Here is a 22,361-nt window from a genome sequence, read left to right as displayed (position 1 = left end):
GCCTACTGGGGCAAAGCTTAAGCCAACACTGATATTTGAGAGAGAAAAACAATCCCAAAGCAGCAATTCCCAAAAGGAGTTCTGTTCACCTTCAAAGAGAGGCAGAAAGCAGAAGAACCAAGTGGGAGGGTGAGAGGAAGGGTAGAAAATATAGTCCAGTAACTTTGGATTTTCCAAAGACAAAAAAAAACAAAGAAATAAAATCTTAAATATAGGTAAGCAGAAAATCGGAGAAGTATGCCAATTGGCCCTTCAACCCACTTTGCCATTCAATATAATGGCTGATCATCCGATTCAGTATCTTTTCTCTCCCCGTATCCTTTGAACCTTTAGCACCACAAACTAACTCCTTGTAAACAATGTTTTGGCCTCAAGTGATTTCTGTGTCAAAGAATTCTACAGGCTCACCATTGTGTGTGAAGAAATGTCTCCTTAGCTCTCGACTAAATGTTCTATCCCATATTCTTTAGACTGTGATCCCCGATTCTGGACTCCATAAACCATAGGAGCAAAAATTAGGCCATTCAGCCCATAGAGTCTGCTCTGCCATTCAATCAGAACTGATAAGTCTCAACTCCGTTCTCTCGCTTTCTCCCCGTAATCCTTGATCCCCTTGATAATCAAGAACCTATCTATCTCAGCCTTAAAAATACTCAATGACCTGGCCTCCACAGCTTTCTGCTGCAATGGATTCCATACATTCAGTACTCTCTGGCAGAAGTTTCTTCTTATTTCCGTTCTAAAAGGTCTTCCCTTTACTCTGAGGCTGTGGCCTCGGGTCCTAGTCTCTCCTACCAATGAAAACATCTTGCCAACATCAACTCTATCCAGGGCATTCAGTATGTTTTAATTAGATCACCCTCATCCTTCTAAACTCCATCAAATATTAGCCCAGAATCCTCAAATATTCCTCATATGTTAAGCTTTTCACTCCTGGGAGCATTCTCCTGAATCTCGTCTTGACACCCTTCAGGCCAGTTCCTCCTTCCTGATATGGGGCACAAGACTGCACACAATACTCCAAATGTGGTCTGACCAGAGCCTTATAGAGCCTCTGAAGTACATCCCTGCTTTTATATTCAAGTCCTTTTTATGCCATCGTTGCATTTGCCATCCTAACAGCTGACTCAACCTGCACGTTTACAGAGACTCCATGGTCAACAGGGGACATCCTTCCTATAATCTAGTACTGTCAGAATTTTATAACTTTCTAGGAAATTCTCCCTCATTTATCTCAACTTCAATTAATACAGTTGTAATGTTCATATGTCAGTCCTGCCATCCCAGGAATCAATCTGGTAAACCTTTGTTGTACTCGCTCCATCCTCAGATTAAAAATGCAATGTACCAGGTGCAGTCTCTTCGACAGCCTTTACAATGTTTTCATCTGGGACATCAAGGTATCACACCTTGTCAATAATGTTCCTGAAGGTGGATCTCAAAAGTGCGATTTTGCAGCCTTGTTCAACCACAGGATGACTGTCTGCCACTCAAGGGCATTAGGAGAAAAAGTGGAAAGACTAGATGAGTGGAAGAGAAGAAATTCACCACAGGTAGCAGCATATGAACTCCAACCTTCGCAAACCCTGGGGAGGTTTAGGATTAAATCAGAATGGAGATTGTGAAATGTTTCAAGAAAGTTGAGCTATCCAAAGTATAGATTCATAAAGTGCACAAAAGGCACTTCTGCCCATTGACTCTACACCAACAATAACTAAATGGGGACTAATCCCAATTTCCTGCACTTGTCCCATATACCTCAATGTTATGATATCTGAAGTGATCATCCAAATTTTTAAGGTTGTAAGGTTTCCAGCCTGCACTACCTTCTCAACCAGACTCCCAACAGCCACTGAGGCAGAAAATATTTTTTTCCCAAATCCGCTCTGAATCTCCAACCCCTTAACGAAAAGTGTATGCCCTCTTGTAACTGACCCCTCAACCAAGAAGAGCAGTTGCTCTCTACTCACCTTGTCCACACTCCAAGTTTTATACACCAACAACCGTGTTCCCCTTTAGTCTCTTCTACTCTAAATAAAACAATCCAAGCCTATCTAAGCTCAGTTTCTCCATCCCTGGCAATATCCTGGTGACCATCCTCTGTACCCCCTCTAGTGTTATGACATCCTTCCTGTACTGAGGTAATCAAAACCGTACACACTAAGGCCGAGGCCTAAAGCTCTGTACAACGCTAACATTACCTACTTCCTATACTCTATGCTACAACTAATAAAAGGAAGTGTCCCGTATGCCGTCTTAATAATCCTATTCACATGCTCTACCAACTTCAGGGATCAGTGAATAATTACACTAAGATCCCTGTGTTCTTCTAGTCTCCTGCCATTCATTAAGTACTCCCTCATTTTGTTGTTTCTTCCAAACCGCTTCACCTCGCACTTATCAGAATTAAATACCAACTGCCACTGGTCTGCCCATCTGACCAACCCATCTATCTTCCTTTAACCCAGAACCATTTTCTTCTATATCAACCACTCTATCAATCTTGGTGTCACTTGCAAATTTGTATATTCACCTATATCATTTGTATACATTACAAACAATAAGAGTCCCAGTACTAATCCTTGTGGTACACTACTGAACACCAGCCTCCAGTCATTCGAACAGCCTTCTATCACTAATCTTTTAAGTCTTATTATTAAGCCAGTTTCTGATCAATCTCTCCAAGTTTCCCTCAATTCCATGTGCTTTAACCTTCTCAAATTGATCTCCCATGTGGGACCTTGTCAAAAATTTGAATGACCTTGAATTCAAATCCATTTATAAACAACCCTAACTTTGAGTTAGAGAGATACAATTTGGATAGTTACCCAGGAAGTGTTGAACGGCTAAAGACCATGTTAACTCCTAAGTAATGGTACAACACCCATCCTGGGCCCGCTCAATCTCCAACTCCTCATCGACGTTATGACTACACCCCATCACCCATTCTAATAAATGCTATCTCACCGATTCACAGGACTCTCTATACCTCTCAGTCAACCACCACCTTTGCTCCCTCACCCACATGCCAACCCACCCAATTACCCATCTGCCAACCACCACATAATCCCACCTACCACTTTACCAATTATCCCCCTACGACTCTACCCCCTCACCTACCTGCTATACTACCCTCTTTCTAATTTGATATTTTTACCCCTCAGCCACTTGCTGCCAAACTCCCTTACCAGCTGATAGCATTAGTCCCTTACCCATCGTATACACTGTCATGACCACATGTGAAAGTTCTGCATCACCTATAGACATAACTTTAATTCCAACATATACTTTCTTTTCAAAAGAGCGCTAAGATGGCCATTTTGACAGTGGATGGAAATTCAGTAGCTGTCTGTAAAGAAATCCTGGAATGTTACACCTGTACAAAGATAGGGAAACTTTGAACAGAAAGTCAAAAACTAAAGAGACAAGCAGAGGCTAATTCCTAAACTGCGACTCAGCTATCTGCTGCAGCAGGTTTGTGCTTTTACCCTTCCAGGGAAAACTGAGGGGTTAAAAATGATTTTCAACCTTGGTTTGTGTGTCAGTGACCGAACATTATAGTGTGTTTGGTTAAATTGGCTCCTTTTAAAACATAAATGTTGCAACCAACCAGAGAGGTGGGTGACTGGCCAATTAATCCCGCCTCATCCAGCAGTTTAACTATAACAAATTGAGGAAATTACCTCATGGACCAATCATAACACCACTGTCGCCCCTCTCCGATATACCTTACACACCCCTCTACTGCCCGTAACTTTGGGTATTTAAACTGGCCTTTGACTGATTTATGCTGGCACCATTAAGTAAGGGCATGTATGGCTTTCACGTAGGATTCTTCACACCAGTCCCTGCAGAGATTCCCACTCCTGGTGAGTTCAGCACCATCCTCCATTGGAAGCTGAGCCACTAACTTCTCAGAGGGGTAACTGGTAATTCTCTTGTTAAATCAGAGTTGGACTCCACCCCAGATTAGAGGGTTTAGTTCATCAGATGTATCAGAAAAACAGCCTCTTGTTTTATCGATTTGCCTCATCTCAAATGGTGCACTGAGATGAACCTGGCTCTCAATGCCAACAAATAAAGGAATTCATTATTGACTTTCGGCAGGATGTATTTTAACCTTCTCAAATCAGTCTCCCATGTGGGACCTTGTCAAAAACTTTGCTAAAATCCATATAAACCACATCAACTAAATTTCCCTCGTCCACACGATAACGTTTCAGAAAACTAAAATTTGTTAGGCATGACTTCCCTCTGACAAAACCATTGTAATGTTAAAAGATTAAATTGTACTCTCTCTCTGGACATTAATGTAATGTCAAAGCATTAAACTATGCATCTTTCTCCAAGAAGCTGAACATTCTGAAAGTGTATGGTGGGATGACATTCTGTCTCAAAGACAGCATGCAGGAATTTAGATGACTATCAACTGTAATCCACACTTCATTTGGGCTGCCATTTATTACCATTCTACTGCTATTGTCAAGCTCTCATTCAGTCCCTTCCATTCAGAAATGCTTTCATAGCCATCACCCAGCCAATCAAATTCATTTGCAAGATCATCCCCCGATACTGAAGTATATCACACGGACATCGTGCAGGGAAGTAGCAAAGCCAGAACTTGTTTGAAGAGCCACCCTGAAGCCAAGACATCACACCCACATTGTCTTGGGTAATCACAGAGTCAGGTAATTATTTGCATAACAATTCCCCAGGACTAGGGCATTTACATTATCTCTGAGGATGACCTCATCCTACCATTATTGTATCTGGGGTAACATGTGGTTATAGAGGTGGGAGTGGCTGGAGTACCTGTGAGCATTACCAACTGACCTGTATAAAGGGGATGTGTTTCCTTTGTTCAGGGCCTCTTGACTGGACTTTGCACGTGTGTCAAAGGGGTCACCTAGCTTGTACAGGCTTTAATAAACTTAACTGTCAGCAGAAGTTGGAGTGGGCGAATTGCACCTAGTGTGTGAAACCTCAGGAAAAGAACCTAACACCAATGTTGACTATCCCTAATTAACCAATGCCTATCCAATTGGCTATTAATTTGCTCCTTCATAATTTTTTTTAATTAGTTTCCCTACCACTGACCAAGACTCTAATTTCCTGATTCAGCTCTACCACTCTTCTTGAAAAGTGGAACCACATTAGCCATCCTCCAGTTCTCTGGCTCTTCCCCCGTGGCCAGAGAGGAATTAAAAATTTGAATCACAGGCCCTGCAATTTTCTGCCTCGTCTCCCACAGCAGCCTGGAATGCAATTCATTCGGGCCAGAGGTTCAGTCCGTCTTTAAGCCCGACAGAGCCTCCACTTCCTCCTCATTTCCTATTTCAAACTGTGAAAGTTCCTCATGGCCCCTTTTCCCAAATTCTGTACCTATGTCCTCCTCTTCCAGAGTGAAGACTGAAGAGAAATATTCATTGAACGTCCTTCCAATATCCTGTGGCTTCTCACACAGTTTGCCCTTCTGGTCCCAAAGGGGCCCTACTCTTCCCCAGTTAACCTCTTGTGATAGTTGGTTAGCTCATAACTCTTAAAAATCAAATAAAAACCCGGGGGGAGGGGTGGGCGGCAGAACAACAGCGCTTCACAGAAATCGCATTAATGATGTTACCCAGTATGGTAATGAAACGTCTGCAGGATAACCAAACAGCTCAGCAAGCTAACCAACTACCTCAGCCACAACCAGAGCTACAGATCTTTGCGAAAATCTTAATAATCTACTGCCTTTAGTGTATTTTAAAAATGTCCTAGGATTCTCCCTAATTCTGTTTACAAGTCATTTTGCATGACCCCTTTTTTACTCTAATTGTTTTCTTAAGTTCCCTCCTGCACTTCCCATATTCCACTCAGCACGTAGCTGAATTGCTCCCTTTGGAGTTGCTAAAAGCCCTACTCCTCTTCCTTACCCAGTCCTGAATTGTCCTGACATCCAGGGTGCTCTTAATTTATTGCTCCGACATTTCTCTCCAAGGATACATGTTGGATCTGTACTCTCCCCAGCTCCTTTTTGAATGCCCCCCACTGCAGACTTACCCGCAAAGAGCTGATCCCAGTCAACTGTGGTCAGATCCTGCTTCATTTTAATAAGATCTGCTTTCTCCTAGCCCTATCATTTGTTAGGCCATCCTTTTCTTTACCCAGAACAAATTTGAACAGTATCACGTAGTGGTTGCTATTACTAAAATGTTACCCCACTGCCAATTCCAACACTTGCCAGGCTTCTTTCCTTAGAACCAGATCCAACACTGCGCTATCCCTTATTGGAACCCTTCCATATCTTCTCTCCTTACTGCAGTAATTGACTCCTTAGTCAATTGTGCTACATCACTACCCTTTCTATACCCTCCTCTGTATCGCCTCAACATCCCATACCCCAGAATGTTGAGTTGCCAGTCCTGATCTTCTCTCAACCGTGTTTCTGTGATGGCCACAATATCATATTTACTTGTGTCAGTCAACACTATTAACTCAACAGTCTTACCTATTACACTTGTAACATCAACATAAAAACCATTCAGCCTTGCCTTACTTTACTGACACTCAACATGGCTGAAATTGATGTGCTTCCATTGCTGTAGCATGATGTCTCTTTTTCATCAATATTCTATCACCCCACACCCCCCAGACTAGTTTAAACTCCTCCCACTAGCACTAACATCCTTGCAGGTAGGTTTGCTAATCAGAGTGCGATTCAGGTGAACACCATCCCATTTGTACATGTCCCACCTTCCCCAAATTCAGTCCCAGTGAACCAGGAACCTAAAACCCTTCCTCTTGCACTAACTTTCGAGCTACACATTCATCTGCCCCAATTTCCTATTTCTATACTCACTTGCACACTTGATGGAAAAAACTGATTACTCATGGACTGATATGGTCAATGATGGCATTTTTGCTGATAAATTACACCATGAATTAAGATGATCAGGAGGAGTTATTTGGTTCAAAGGTCAAGGAGGAAGGTAATTTTAATGGATTTTCATTACACATTCTTTATGTTCTGCTGTTAAGCAGTATGCTTAAAAACTGAATGAAATTGTGTAAATTTGAATATGGCTTTGTTTTTGAGGAATTTCATTTCTGTATTTAACACTCAATCTTCAGAGGTTATTTTTTTTAAAATTACAACTCAAGAATGAAAATACTTTGACTTTTGTGGGCAGGGTTGGTAAGACGAATCTCTGGCCTAGTAATTCTGTAAACAGTGAGATACGGGGAGGTGAGCTTCAATTCATTGAAAATATTTCTCATCCACAAGCAGATTCCTTACTTTCTGACTAAAAAACTAGCCTAAAAAAAACTTTTACATGAGCTTAGACAGTAATTTTGCTACATTGCCCATTTTCAGAAACATGCACATATCACAGATCTCTTAAAAACGTATTCATTGCTACTACACTTAAAGGAAGCTTTTACTACTTTTTTTTTAAAAAAAACATTAAGGCTTGTAATTGGATTCAATATGATCTGCACTTACCAACCTGGTTCAGAGGTGAAGTCAAGCAGTTACCAAGCCAAGTTAGCTTTCCAAACTGGAGAGAGAGTAATCTAATAATTGACAATAAATTTGTAACCAAGTAGGATTTAGTTCTTGTCAAGTTTGGAATAGTACAGATGACTCTTAAGACACAAGCACCAGTAGGATGGCATATCAGAGTACTTTAGGAGAGCTTTGGTTCTTCTGTTAGTGATCGCACATCCCTTATAAATCAACTGCCCTTTATGTTGTGTCACCTACAGTAAAAATTCTACACTACCAGCGCCTCTGCATTGGATTCCCTCCAATTTGCTTCAGACTACTGACAAACTACTGATCAGGTCAAACACAGGTAGTCGTGGTATAATGCAGGTTTCGGCAGCGCAATTTGGCTATAACGTTGCTAAAGAATTAGGGAACAGTATTTTGGAGATCACTTACCTCCATTGACAATAGCCCGATTTCAGTGAGGATCGGTGCATGCACTTTGTCCTGCGCATGCACCAATGGGCGCGCCGAAATCTCCGCCCCATTCTGCATGTGTTAGTGTTCTTGCCATTCTGTGCATGCTGGAGGAGAAAGTGAGGACTGCAGATGCTGGAGATCAGAGCTAAAAATCTGTTGCTGGAAAAGCGCAGCAGGTCAGGCAGCATCCAAGGAACAGGAGAATCGACGTTTCGGGCATAAGCCCTTCCATTCTGTGCATGCTCCCATGCCTGCGCACATGCGATATTGGTGCTGGTCTTCGTACCGCTCTGTGAATGAGCGATGAGTGCCCCAGTTTTCATGTCATGCTGTGCATGTGCCAATGCCAGCTGCCAACAGAGCAGCTGAGAGAGGCACTGTATAGAGAGTAGCTTTCTTACATTTTTAAAGTGTATTGGGATAACTTTTTGTTTTGTTAATAAATAGGATTTTAACCTTCATTCAGGCTGCGCTATACTTTGCATTACACTTTTGGGCGAGGTTTGAGCAATCGTTAGTGATGCTTTTTGCCAACCTAATTTTTCCCATAGGCCCCATTATTTGTATTAAGCGAGGTTTTGTTTGAACGCAACTACTGAGTTATAGGAGAACTAGCACACTGAATTAATTGACAAGGTTGAGGAATTATGTATTAAGGATAAAATGAACATTAAATATGTAAAATGACGACAGAAACTTTTTTTTTTAAATCTACTACCTGCTCAACTTGCAGTTAGAGTTGGCTAGTCAAAAGGTTAATGCATGTACCAGGACTACTTTCACTTATTTTCTCTCAGAGCCAGTTGAGAATTGAAACCTTTCTCTAAGGGCAAGACTCCAATGTCTCTTTTCCTTCCCTCCCTCTTCATGAAAGTTGAATTGCATGATAACACTTGGACAGACATAACATGCAAATATAATTATCCCTCAATTTTCCATTTTGAATACACTAGTGGGGATTGTACACAATAAGTCTTCCTGGTATATCAAAAACATTATTTGGAAGTCAAGAAACAAAACCTACCATCTACAAACCAGACATACATGTTACTGAGAAACTATTTTAAACCTAATCCAGTTTCATTTTTTGGAATGTATGATTTTAACAACTTGATTGCTAAAGTTTGCCTACTGCCATATTCCTCTACAGCAACAAGAACTCACCTTTGCTTCACTTTTTGCCAGTTGAATAATTGATGGCTCCAAATTTGCACTGGATGCTTCTTGCTCACTCTCCGAAAGATTGTAGTAAAACTTTCTACATCTTAAACACTCCTGATAATGACATCAGAAATGCTAGTTTAAATGTATACTTGACAATTTTTTAATTGCAATTATTTTCAATAATTTCAATTGACAATTTTAACTGCTTCGTGCTCAACTCCCTATCATTTAAACCTGCTACTTATTTTCCACTTGTCAGTAAATAAACCATTGGAGAATGGCTACACAAGAATTGAAATTGCAGTACTAACATACAAACTGGAGAATGCCATTCAACCAGTTGAGCCTTGCTCCACTATATGGTTGATCAGAACCTTAACTCAATTTACTCCATACTCCTAATATCACCAGCAAATAATGTATCACAGTTTTGAAACATTCAATTAATCCAGCATTAATGCCTTTTTGAGGAGTCAGTTCCATACTTGCACAACTCTTTGAAGTAATGTGCCCTAAGTTCACTCTAAACTTCTAAGCCCCAATCTTAAAACTGGTGTGCTAAGAGACATAGCTCATCTATTAAATCATTTTCACTACCTCAATTAGAACTTAATTATCGCAACACAGAACTGCAAACCAATTTTATCTACTTTGTACTTTCATTTTTTTTTAAGCTTTGGTATCATTCGAGTGAATGTACCTTTGAGGTCTGGAATCAAAAAAGTGAACTCCAGATGCAGCTTACCCAAGTGTCAATAAAATTCCCAACTTGTGTTCCAAACCCTTGCAATAGACAAGCAACAGGCTATTAGAATTTTTGATTGTATTCAATATTTTGCTAAGCTGTAATCTAATAGCTAATGCTTGCTACTAAATTGCACAACATAAAGGAGGGGGGGGGGGGGGGGGGGGAAGAGAGAAGAGAGAGAGAGAGATTGATTTTTATCCGCCCTTAATCCTGACAAAATAAAAAAGATGGAGAATGGTTTTAAAAATGTTAGTTTAAAATCATTAGGAACAACTTACCAGGTAAACGACAGAGACTTCGGTTACATTTTTCTTTTTAGGTCAAGGTATATGTCAGTATACTAAATTAACAAGGATTTTTTTTCAGACAAAGCACCAGTCCTAATTGTCTATAGTGAGATTCATTCTCAGTTGTAGAACAAATGTGGCAATTCTTTGACACCTGTAGGCAGATTGCCAGCAAGTTCCTTTTTCACTAAGCTAATACAAAAGCAATGCAAATCATTCAGGGCTTTCGGATGTCAAACCTCCGAGACATTATCTGTCAAAAGTGATTACTGATTTTGTAGCAAATCTCAACTCAATTTCTACCTTTCATGACAAATTGCCACATTTTCTGAAGCAATATTGATAGTCAAAAACTTGCCAATGTTTTTCCAAAAATTCCTTGGCTGGTGTTTGAGTCACATGTAATAAAACATGGAAACATTCAGTAATGTGCTTTCAGAATGGCAGAGTGCTGCATGAGAAGCCTGCATATCTGCTAAGTGGGTGACTATCGGAAAAAGGAAACAGGAGACAAATATAGCTTAAAATTTCAAACACCGATTTGTGGTACCTTTGGTACCATGAGTAGAGTCAAATAAAAATACATCCATCTGCACTCTACATTACAGATTAAAGTGAACTTCCAAAACACCTTTACAAGAGAGTCACAATCCAATAACCAATTCACAACCCAATTACAGGTGTACAGGTAATCAGGTTGGTATGTTAAAAGCAATCAGGTTGATATGTTAAAAGCACAAATGCAACCTGTGTATGAATATATGCACCTTGGACTTCATTAACCACTTGATACTCAAATAGAATGAGATGATTTTTATTGCACTGAAAAACACTCACCTTTCTTAATTTATTACAGTCTCTCTGTACTTCAATACCACGGAGTACTGCAGGAAACCTTTTAACCGCAAAATTCAGTTATAATCATTCCTGTAAAAAAAAATTTAAAAGTTGCTGAAAAACTTGCCTCATTTTATTTTTATTTAAAACAGTGCTTCCATTTTACTTTTAATAGTATTAGAAATTTGGCATTAGTCGTACTAGATATCAACTTAAGAAAACCAGAATGTGTGAATTTTGACAATATTTAGTAAGTACAAAAATTATTTGGAGGGAAAAAAACTTCACTTTTCAACACGGTTTCTCCGCCTTCTTGGTCACCAAACCATCTGTAACCAAAAGTCAACTTGCATCGGACCACAAGGCAGTCAAGGCTACTTTGATAGCAGCCACCATCAAGGACCCTAAAGGGTCAGCTTTAAGTTGGATTTTAACTCAGGCTTTCCTCCCTCTTTTTTTCTGCTGAAATAGCAGCACAAAACAGTGACGCAATCCTAATGACTGCTACTACTTAAGTTGGTGTATCCCAGAAAATGCCAATTTGGCAAGTGATGGTTTTATGGCACAGTAGAATTGTCCCCATCTCTGGCTCAGAGAATCCAGATTCAAATCTCACTTGCTCCAGAAATGAGACATGTAAATGCTTGAACAAGTTAATTAAAATATGTACATCTGCAAATCCAAGATATGTGTGATGAAATTCAAACTTGACATTTGTCTGTTCGTCATTTTAAAAACCCAGAGAAATATCAAATGTTCAATGCTTTTAACACCCAAAACAAGAAACCTACAATTTAAGCCCAACTGTCAACTGAAGAAATTGTCATTATGTTTGCTTTATGCAATCTAAAAATACAAATCATACAGAGGATGAAAGAGTTTATCTTAAAGAAAAAAGATGCTTTCTCTTGCCAGGTTTTTCTTTCAAGTCACGACAGAAGGAAAACAGGTAATCCAGGTAATTACAAGTCAGTGAGCCTGACATCAAAGGTGGGAAGCTGTTGGAGAAGAAACTGAGAGACAGGATTTATTCACATTTGGAAGTGAACAGATTGTTAAGTGAGGGGTTTATGCAGGAAAGGTCACGTCTCACCAACCTGATTGAGTTTTTATGAGGTGGTGACAAGAATGATTGATGAGGGAAGGGCAGTGGATATTGTCTACATGGATTTTAATACAGCATCTGGTATGGCACCTCACAGCAAACTGGTAGACTCTCATGGGATCCAGGGTGAGCTGGCTCGATGGATACAAAACTGGCATGGTTATAGAAAAGTATAGCAGTGAAAGTGTACTTTTTGGAATAGAGATCTCTAATGGTGTACCACAGGGATCACTGGTGTGTTTGTAATACGCAAAATGAAGCAAAATGTAGGTTGTCCGATTAGTAGGTTTGCAGATGACATTAAAATTAACAGAGTTGCAGGTAGTGAGGAGGATTGTCAAAGGATACAGCAGGATATAAATCAATTACAGATTTTGGGCAGAGAAATAACAAATGGAATTTAATCCAGACAAATGTGAGGTGATGCATTTTGAAAGATCAAAGTTAAGTGTGAATTACACAATAAGTAGCAGAACCCTAAGGAGTAGTGACAGAGGGATCTGGTATACAGGTTCACATATCCCCAAAGTGGCAACACAGATAGATAAGGGGGCTAAGAAGGCATCAAGTATAAAAGTTGGCAAGTTATGTTATGTTATGTATAAAACTTTAGTTAGGCCACATTTGGAATAATGCATACAATTGTGCCACACTACCAGAAGGACATGGATGCTTTGGAGAGGGTGCAGAGAAGGTTTACCAGGACGTTGCCTTTTCTTGAAGGCTTTGGTGACGAGGAGACATTGGATAAACTCGGACTGTTTTCACTGGAAAGACAAAGGCTGAGGAGCGACCTGATGGAGGTTTACAAATTGATGAGGGGCACAAACAGGGTGAACAGTCAGAGGCTTTTCCCCAGGGTGGGAAGGTCAACTACAAGAAGGCACAGGTTCAAGTTTAGGGGAAAAGTGTGGGAAAAAAAGTTTTCATAGAGGGTGGTGGATGCCTGGAACGCACAGCAGGCACATTAACTACAGTTAAGAAGCATCTTGACAGACACGAATGAGGCAAACAGAAGAATAAAAACTATATACGGGTAATAGGTAGTGAGTCTAAATAAGGATTAGGAATCAGCACAACCCTGGTGGGCCAAAGGCCCTGCTCCTGTGATGTTATTGACATGTGGTGGTGAACTAGTTACAAAAAAAAAAGCCAACAACTCAAACAGATTCTACCTGAAGGTCCATGAAAATCAACAGGAATAAACAGTTTCAGAAGGGGTCAAGAACGTGAAGAATACAAACTTTCAACAGCTGCAAACAAGTCTACTGCACTGTTCCTGCAACAACATTCTAATCAGTTTGAGATTCATGCCTTCCCGTTCTTTAGTTCTCATGCTGTCCTTGGAGATTGTCTACAAAGTTAACTTTGTGAATGTACTACTTTCAGTGAGACTTCATTATAGATGCCATCATATTCTTTATTACAACTAATCCACAACTCGCTCCTTGCAAGCATCAGGTCCACCGTTTATACAACACCTCATTTTCAGTTAATAAGTAGTACAGGAACAAATGGATGACCTTGCTTATGTTTATTTTTGGTATCAAAGTAACACAGCTGCTTGCAGCATTTCAACTGCTATCAGAGCAGTTGGTACCTCATGGGCTATGTATGTTTTACAGCCCGTCATTTGTGTAATTTCTCTGGAGTTTTTAAATCTCAATTTTCAATCATTTCACTAGAAGCAACAGCTCAAGCTGCCACCACTGCAGCAGAAACTCTTTACTGCCTTTGAACCAAAATTATTCTTCACCTTGGTGCCTGGTCTCAGATCATATCAACTATTCAACAAAAAAGATTTTTTGACAGCCAAGCCTTATCCCATCTCAAATCTTCAGTCACTGGATAGTAATTTATATCAATTGAAAACCCTAGTTACAATGCTCAGTTCAAATCAGAAAACTAGAAGGACCTTCATATGTTCCTTGGCTTGCACAGCAGCACAACAAAATACAAGACATCAGTGCAAAGGATTAAATTTTGCAGTTAGAATCAAAGAGAGACAAGACATCTGGCCATTTTGTCTCTACCAAATAGGTATCTCAATTACTTGTATTTACTTGCTCCTTCCTCAGGGCCCCATAAATTCCAGTGTTCAAATTCTAATTATCTTTTGAAATATAACTCTGTGCACACAATCTTCTCAAATCCCTGTCAGGTTGTTTGCCCATTATCCCGAAATTGTGCCCATCTTACACCTTCTACCAGCAGAAACAGTTTCTCTCCAGGTGTTCCAACGAAACTACGGAAATAACTCCTTTAATCTTCTTCCTCTAAGGAGGACTCTAATCTCCCTCCTATCATAAAGGATAGTGTGAAACTTGAAAGGGTTCAGAAAAGACTTACAAGGATGTTGCCAAGTTTGGAGGGTTTGAACTATGGGGGAAAGAGATTGAATAGACTGGGGCTATTTTCCCAGTAGCAGTGGAAGCTGAGGGGTGACATATAAAGGTTTATAAATTCATGAGGGGCACGGATAGGGTTAATACACAAGGTCTTTTCCCTGGGGTGGGTGTGTCCAGAACTAGAGGTCATGGGTTTAGGGTGAGGGGGAAGATATAAAAGGGATCGAAGGGGCAACATTTTCACTCAGAGGGTGGTGCATGTATGGAATGAGCTGCCAGAGGAAGTAGAGACAGCTGGTGTAATTGCAACATTTAAAAGGCATCTGGATGGATGTAGGCCAGGTGCTGGAAAATGGGACTAGATTACTTTGGGATATCTGGTCAGCATGGACAAGTTAGACTGAAGGGTCAATTTCCATGCTACACATCTCTATGACTCTCTAATACCATTCTAAAGAATCGCATCTGTATCTCTCCTTGGTCTGAGAAAATATACAAGGTATAAACTGGTAGGAAATGAGTTAAGTTTTGAGTCTTGTGAAACAAGAAGTTCAGCTGAGCATGACTCCGATCAGCTAAGAACTTGCAGTTAACAATGGGGTGCTAGTTAACAAGGTGGGAAAGCGTTCATTATGTACAGTCATTTAACAATATTGGAAGCAAGGTCAGTTTAACAAGATGAAAAGTATTCATTATGTGAAGCCAGTTAAGGTTAAGAACATTCAATGTGTAACAGCAGATGGCTTAATCTTTACTCTTGACACTTATTGAGTGACTGACTGTTACAATCAGCATGTATGTTGCCTTATCTGAATGTTCCTCCCCCTAAAATGACTATATATAATTTATTAAGAAACTGCTCTTGCAGAGAAGACCATAAACTCTTGTTCATGTGCACAAGGGTCACTGTTCACATGCCCTCTCTCCAGGGCCTGGAATAAAGATGAAGGAGGTAAATCTCTACTGTGTCTGAGCATTTTGTTTCGACTGAGGGGGCAAAACGGGACAATAGGTCTTCCACAGATTTGGATAGTACTCAAGGCCTTGCCCAGCAATTCATAAAAGATGTACCATGTTTTCACATTATCACATTATCCCTGTTTTTATACTACATAGGTCTATTTCTAAAGCCACAGATGCCATAGGTTCAACAGATTTCCTTTCTTTTAAAACTGAAAGGATAACAATGTGAAACCTGGTTGTTACTGCAATTCTTCATGGTAAAAGGGACAAAACATTTAAACATTTTTACGTGAACATGACCACACTGCTAGAAAGAACATGCACACTTGACCAATTAGTGGCACTGTAACTATTAATCAAGTGAAACATCCTACCCAACAGAAATCATTTCAAACAATGTAGTAACTATTTTTAATTTTGCATTCAAATGCCTGCCTACATTATATGCTTAAATCTTGGAATAGGGTTTGACCCCCATGAAAGATCTGTTTGAGGCATGATGGCAGATCCCTGCAAATATGCCAAGCTCAGGTTTCTAACCTAGCTTAGAATTTAATGTACCAAAGGGTAGTCGAAACTTCACTGCGCTAAGATTTCCATGATATTTCAATGATATAAAAATGTCTCAACACCCAAATTTCAAACATGGAGCAATGGATCACCCGTAAACAAAATAAAAGAGATTCTTAATTTACATCATGCAAACTAACTTTAGCTTTCCAGCTTCATTAGAACAAGAAAAAAATACAGCACAGGAACAGGCTCTTCGGCCCTCCAAGCCTGGGCCAATCCAGATCCTATCTAAATCTGTTGCCTATTTTCTAAGGATCTGTCTCTCTCTGCTCCCTGGCCATTCACGTATCGGTCTAGAAAACATACACTTTCCAGGTGGATGTGCCATGAGTCCATGTAATTTATAATATATTTCTTTTAAAATCTGCTTGAAGAAATAATCACTTTTCATACCTTTCCCTGCATCTACTTTGTTGTTCATGATTAGATTAAACTAGATTCCCTACAGTGTGGAAACAAGTTCTTCAGCTCAACAAGTCCACACTGACCCTCTGAAGAGTAACCCACAAAGACCCATGACCCTCTGACTAATACACCTAACATCTAGCATGGCCAAGTCACCTGACTGGCACATCTTTGGACATTGTTACAGACAAATGCTACAGGAAGTGTCATGCCTTCAGTTCACTTTGCAGAAATCACAAAAGGCCAAAGTAACTGCAACTCATACAAGACAAAGATTCTAAACAAAAAAAAACTTTCCTGCAAACACTGCAAGCCCACTCCTAGAAAGTCAAAGTTTTAATCCAGCAAACTTTTCAAAAACCAATGACTTGTTAACAAAACACTACATCTTCCAGAACAAATCACCAGAAAGCCATGAGCTAAGACCAGAATTGGGGACTCACTGAACAAGAGGTCAGGCTAATTTCAAGTTTTAAGCCACGATCTGACGATATGAAATTAGTCTTTTAGAGCCAAGTAAATTGACCCTTATTTATTTACCACTATAACATTATAAATAGATACTTGAAGCTGAATAGTTAATAATTTGTTGAAAAATATTAAATACTTTTAAATTTGTCAGCAGACAAGCATGTTTACATCAGGGAAAAAAATAAATTTACTTTTACTCCTGAACAGGTTCCTTCTCAAAGCATTATTGAAATGGTTCACACCCACTATCAGTTCCTAAAGATTTTCCTCAGTCCCTGCAAAGTTAACAAATAAAATCACTGAACCAGAGCTTTTGAAACAAAAATTGGAATTTGACAAATATAACTCAGTTTTGAAAAATGGCACCAGTCTAATTTTGAAAATAATAACTAGTCTAATTTTGAATTAATAGCCATTCATTCATTTCTAATACATTACAACACTTTGGAAAGAATCCTGAAATCCAAAGTTTACTCCATATTTTTCTTTGATTTGGCTGTGGTTGTAACAGTTGTCACACCCTAACACCCATACTTAGTGAAAACATAGTATGTTACATATTCAGCTCAGAAACAATAGAGGGTCCAATTAAATATCCATGTTATGTCTCAATGAGAAAGCATACTGTAGAAAGGACAGTAGTGGAATTCAGGTTGGAGTTCTCTTCACCAATAGGACTCCAAAACAGCAAATATGCCCCAACTATAGATATTAAATAAAATTCATCCCAAAGAGATGCTTTATAACCTGATAAACTGGATTCAAAACCAAATGCCAACCGTACATTATGGAGTTAGAATTCAAAGTTTAATATGATCATCACCTAATTATTAAAACTTTCAACAGATTCTCAGGTTATACAAATCAAATTTACTTTGTTGAGCAAAATAAGATATTAGTTATTCTATTAGGGAAGGATGCAGGAATAACCATTTTATTAAAATGAAGAGTCTTCTTACCCTTAAAATAAGTATAAACTTCAAAGTACAAGTTCGATTTTCTTCAGTATGCAGTTAACACCACAACAGAAACTTAGATAAAGATGCATCAAAAGGATTGTGGGACTTCTGTTCCATTTTGATTTACTTTCAAGGAGCACTTACAACAACTGTTTAATCAGGATTGAGTGTAGAACCACAGCATCTTAACATTAGGAGTAATAATTATTTTTGACAAACGTTGAGATACAAAATCTTTTGAAAATCTCCATTAAAATAAATGAGTACAATAATTATACTCAGCTTAAGTCCATTGAAAAATTCATTAGGGAATTTAAAATAAACTTGACCTAAAGAGTGGCAAGACCATGAAATTCACCATCATGGACGACATGTAAATAGTATAGAATTATATAACAAGAGCAGGACTTTTACACTTTCAATGGCAAGGTCCTGGGGAGTGTTGCTGTACAAAGAGACCTTAGAGTGCAGGTCCATAGCTCCTTAAAAGTGAAGGCGCAGGTAGGTAGGATAGTGAAGGAGGGATTTGGTATACTTTCCTTTACTGGTCAGAGCATAGAGCACAGGAGTTGGAAGGTCATATTGCGGCTATACAGGACATTGGTTAGGCCAGTGTTGGAATATTGCATGCAATTCTGGTCTCCTTATTGTAAGGATGTTATTAAACTTGAAAAGGCTCAAAAAAAATTTGCAAGGATGTTGCCAAGGTTGGAGGATTTGAGCTATAGGGAAGAGGTTGAATAGGCTGGCGCTGTTTTGCACTGGAGCATCGGAGGTTGAGGGGTGACCTTATAGAGGTTTACAAAATGATGAGGGGCATGGATAGAATAAATAGACAAGGTTTTTTTCCCCCCGGGTGGGGGAGTCCAGAACTAGAGGCATAGGTTCAGGGCAAGGGGGGAAAGATGTAAAAGTGACCTAAAGCGCAACTTTTTCCACACAGAGGGTGGTGTGTGTATGGAATGAACTGCCAGAGGAAGTGGAGGCTGGTACAATTACAGCATTTAAAAGACATCTGGATGAGTATATGAATAGGAGGGGTTTAGAGGGATATGGGCCAAGTGCTGGAAAATGGGACTAGATTAGGTTAGGATATCAGGTTGGTATGGACGAATTTGACTAAAGGGTCTGTTTCGATGCTGTACATCTGACTCCAAGAAGCATGAGGAGATGACAATAGATGGTTAGGACGCTAGATTTAGATAAGAAAATCTCAGCGTCGGCTTGAATATAGCATAACACATGAACTATTTGGGTCAAATGGCTTGCATCAACTTTATTATAGAACAGTGTAAAAATATCCACTTGTCATAATTCTAAGGGGCTCAGAAGTTCTTCATTTTTATTTGAATGAATTCAGAGTCAAATGAACCAATTACAGACCCAAGTCATTTTCAGCAGTCAGGTTTATTGTCCACCCACTGCATGAAAACATCCCTCGAAATAAATTTTACATCACATCTTTCCAGGTCATAGAGTCATAGAGAGATGTGTAAACAGAGGAAAAAAGTCCATTATGTCATACAATGCAATGAGCCTTGACCATTCTGCTTCACAAACCAGGATTATTCCACTGGCCTTCCTTAATATATTTTGCATAACCTTTCAGGCCTCTAAGCATAAGAAACATTGTGTTACAGCTCTCAACTCCATGCATGTGTAATGATAACTGTTGAATCTCACTAACAACTTTGCCCTTGCTGACGCACAAAACAAAGCACAAGCAACAGTACAAAACCGATACACCCCTAACCTTGACCTTGACAAATAAATTCAGTTGTAACACTAGAAGAAAAGTCAACATGCATCTTGCTACTCTATATGCTGCTCTTTAAGTTAGTTATTTCATTTTGTAAATCACAAAAGGTGTGCTATACTTAATTAAATGGCTCACTAAATATCACTGACTTAAAATCGCACCACAAATTTACTTCTTCAGCATTAATTTCAAAATCTACACAAGCATAATGAATCAAAAAGTTTACTGCTCACTTAATAAAATTTCAGCTTAAATTTTTGAAGTAATAAATTTAGGTGCATTCAAATAAATTAATCCAGCAATAGACATTTCCCAATATGGTAGTAGGATATTCCAAAAGTGCTTTTAAGTACTTGAGCAGGTCAAGTTCTTTTCAAAGAAGTGCTGCACCTGTTGCACTGTAGATGAACTGTACACTTTAGTGTTCCACAAAGTAGTGATATAAAAGCAAAACATTGTACATGCTGTAGGTTATCAAATAATGACAGATAGGAAAAAGAATAGATGGGGCTTTTTAAGAGCGACAGGCTGACTGGACAAGGACTGCAAGAATCAGTGCTTGAACCCTAGCTATTCTATACAGGACAAAGCAACAGAATTAGGCCATTCAGCCCTTCAAGTCTTCTCCGCCATTCAATCATGGCTGATATATTTTCTCAATCCCCATTCTCCTGCCTTCTACCTGTAACTCTTAATCTCCTTAATATACGCATGACCTAAAAGAGGGAACCAAATGCAACATTTCCAAGTTTGCTGACAACAAAATGGGATTGAGATTTGAGGAGTATGAAAGGAGCTTAAAAGGGATTTAAACTAGTCGAATGGATAAACACATGACAGATGCATTACAATGTGCTAAATATGAAGTTATACAGTGAAAAACAGAAAGGCAGAGTATTGGGAAGAGAGTGGACATACAAAAGGGACCTGGGTACCCTTGTACACCAGTGAATGAAGATAGACAGGGAGATGCAATTAGGAGTGCAAATGGTATATTAGTGTTCATTGAAAGTGGAGTTTTGTTCAAAAGTAGGGACATCTTATGGCTGTTACACAGGGCCTTGGTGGGACCTGGAGTACTGAGGACAGTTTTTGTCTCTCTAAGAAAGGGTATATTTTCCATAGTAGTAGTACAGTGAAGATTCACTAAACTGACACCAGGAATGGCCGGAGATGTCCTTTGAGGACAGAGGGGTTTGACTGGGCCTACAGCCTATCTTCAATAGAGAGTTTTGAAGAATGAAAGGGCTATTTAGGACCAAGATGAGGAAATACTCACTTAAAAGTAAACCTGGCATTTCCACTGATGCTACATTCGCCAGTGCTGCACATGACTTCCACCTTAGACTTGGTGCTTAAGTGTGGTATTAAAACCAATGACTTTCATATTTAGAGGCCTACATCTTTGTTAAAGCTTCATATTTGCACAGAAAGCAAAATTTGACAATTTCCTTGCAATCTTACTAGTTTAAAACAAAACTCAAAATTCTACAAAGTTCACCATTGTACCATAGCAGAAGATTTCTACTTTAAAACACAAGTCCAAAACGAATTATACAGAAAAATGGATATTTAAGCTTCATATTTCGGGGGATCTCTTTTTATAGAAGTACCCAAACTCATAAGGATTCTATTTGAATAAATTACACAACAGCATGGAGTTTGCACATTCTCCCAATGTTTGCATGGGCTTCCCCCTACATTCCAAAAAATGTGAATGTTAGGTGAATTGACCATGGGGAACATAGGGTTACAGAGATAGGGTAGGGGTTGGGTCTGGGTGGGACACTCAGTTGGTGAGTACTTGATGGGCTGAATGGCCTTTTTCCACACCTTAGAGATTCTATGATTAGTCTGTTCCTTTGTGCAAAGCAAAATTTTATAGATTTCTGACATTTGCAGTAACAACAGAATAAGCTGGAGATGGTCAGTAAGGCCAGTAGAACATGAGAAGAAAGAAAATAAAAGGTGCAGATCAACATGTTCATCAGAACATTACTCTTCTCTCCAAAGATGCTGAAAGATCTGCAGAGTACTTACTGCATACACTGTTTTTAGCTCCACTTTCCTTACTTTTCCCTAGCATCATGGACCCTTTTGTTGCCTCAGGTATTTATGCAAAACTTTTTGAAAGTTATTAATGGATCAGCTTCCTGTGTTTCCAGGCAGAGTATTCACATTTTGAAACCACAACAGTTAAAAAAATATGAAAAATAAATAAAGCTAAAACATTATTAAATAGCACAAATATCCCTCATAGATCAACAAAGAACATAGCTGCAGATTTTTTCCCCTCTTCCCTTTCCATTCCATCCCCAATATTACTTAAGAATCCACTGGATGTCATGTAGTTTGATCTTGAGAATACACTGCAGAATGGAACTTAATGAAGTCCAATCAGGTAGCAACATCCAGGGGGCACAGACACATAAATGTCAGTGCAAAACTTGTCTAATGCAAGGCCAGAGCATCAGTATATAGCAAATTTACTGCTTCATAGGAGATTAACTAAATTTATATTCTAAACAATGCTTTCTAATGAGACAACATTTTACACAACGGAAAAATTATTTTATTTTCTCATGACTTTGATACCAAGTTTTACAGTTCTCGCATATAGTCAGGCATTAGAAAATTTGGAACCTGAAGAATTAAACAACTCTTCTTCCCCAAGAAGAAACAACAATTTTCCATCATTTGTCTTTCCAACATAGACAAATCAGACATAAAATGACATCAATACTCTTCAGTACACTGCTAAGACATTGTACCAAATGACATTAAAATGTTT

General features: G+C 39.1%; 1 protein-coding gene across 2 annotated transcripts in view; it reads right to left on the bottom strand.

The window, feature by feature from the left end:
* The window catches only part of spop (speckle type BTB/POZ protein), a 125,472-nt gene that overhangs the window by 72,089 nt on the left and 31,022 nt on the right, over window positions 1–22,361 (bottom strand). For both annotated transcript variants that reach the window (XM_043675190.2, XM_087977885.1), the window contains exon 2: window positions 10,988–11,077. The gene's annotated coding sequence lies outside the window, so the exon portion shown is untranslated. The remainder of the gene's footprint in view (window positions 1–10,987; window positions 11,078–22,361) is intronic.

This window comes from Chiloscyllium plagiosum, unplaced genomic scaffold (assembly GCF_037043375.1).
Source record: "Chiloscyllium plagiosum isolate Xiang-an unplaced genomic scaffold, Cpla_swu_hap1 HiC_scaffold_32, whole genome shotgun sequence".
NCBI lineage: Eukaryota > Metazoa > Chordata > Chondrichthyes > Orectolobiformes > Hemiscylliidae > Chiloscyllium > Chiloscyllium plagiosum.
The sequence above is the reverse complement of the archived record's forward strand: the minus strand, read 5'-3'. Positions and strand labels throughout refer to the sequence as shown.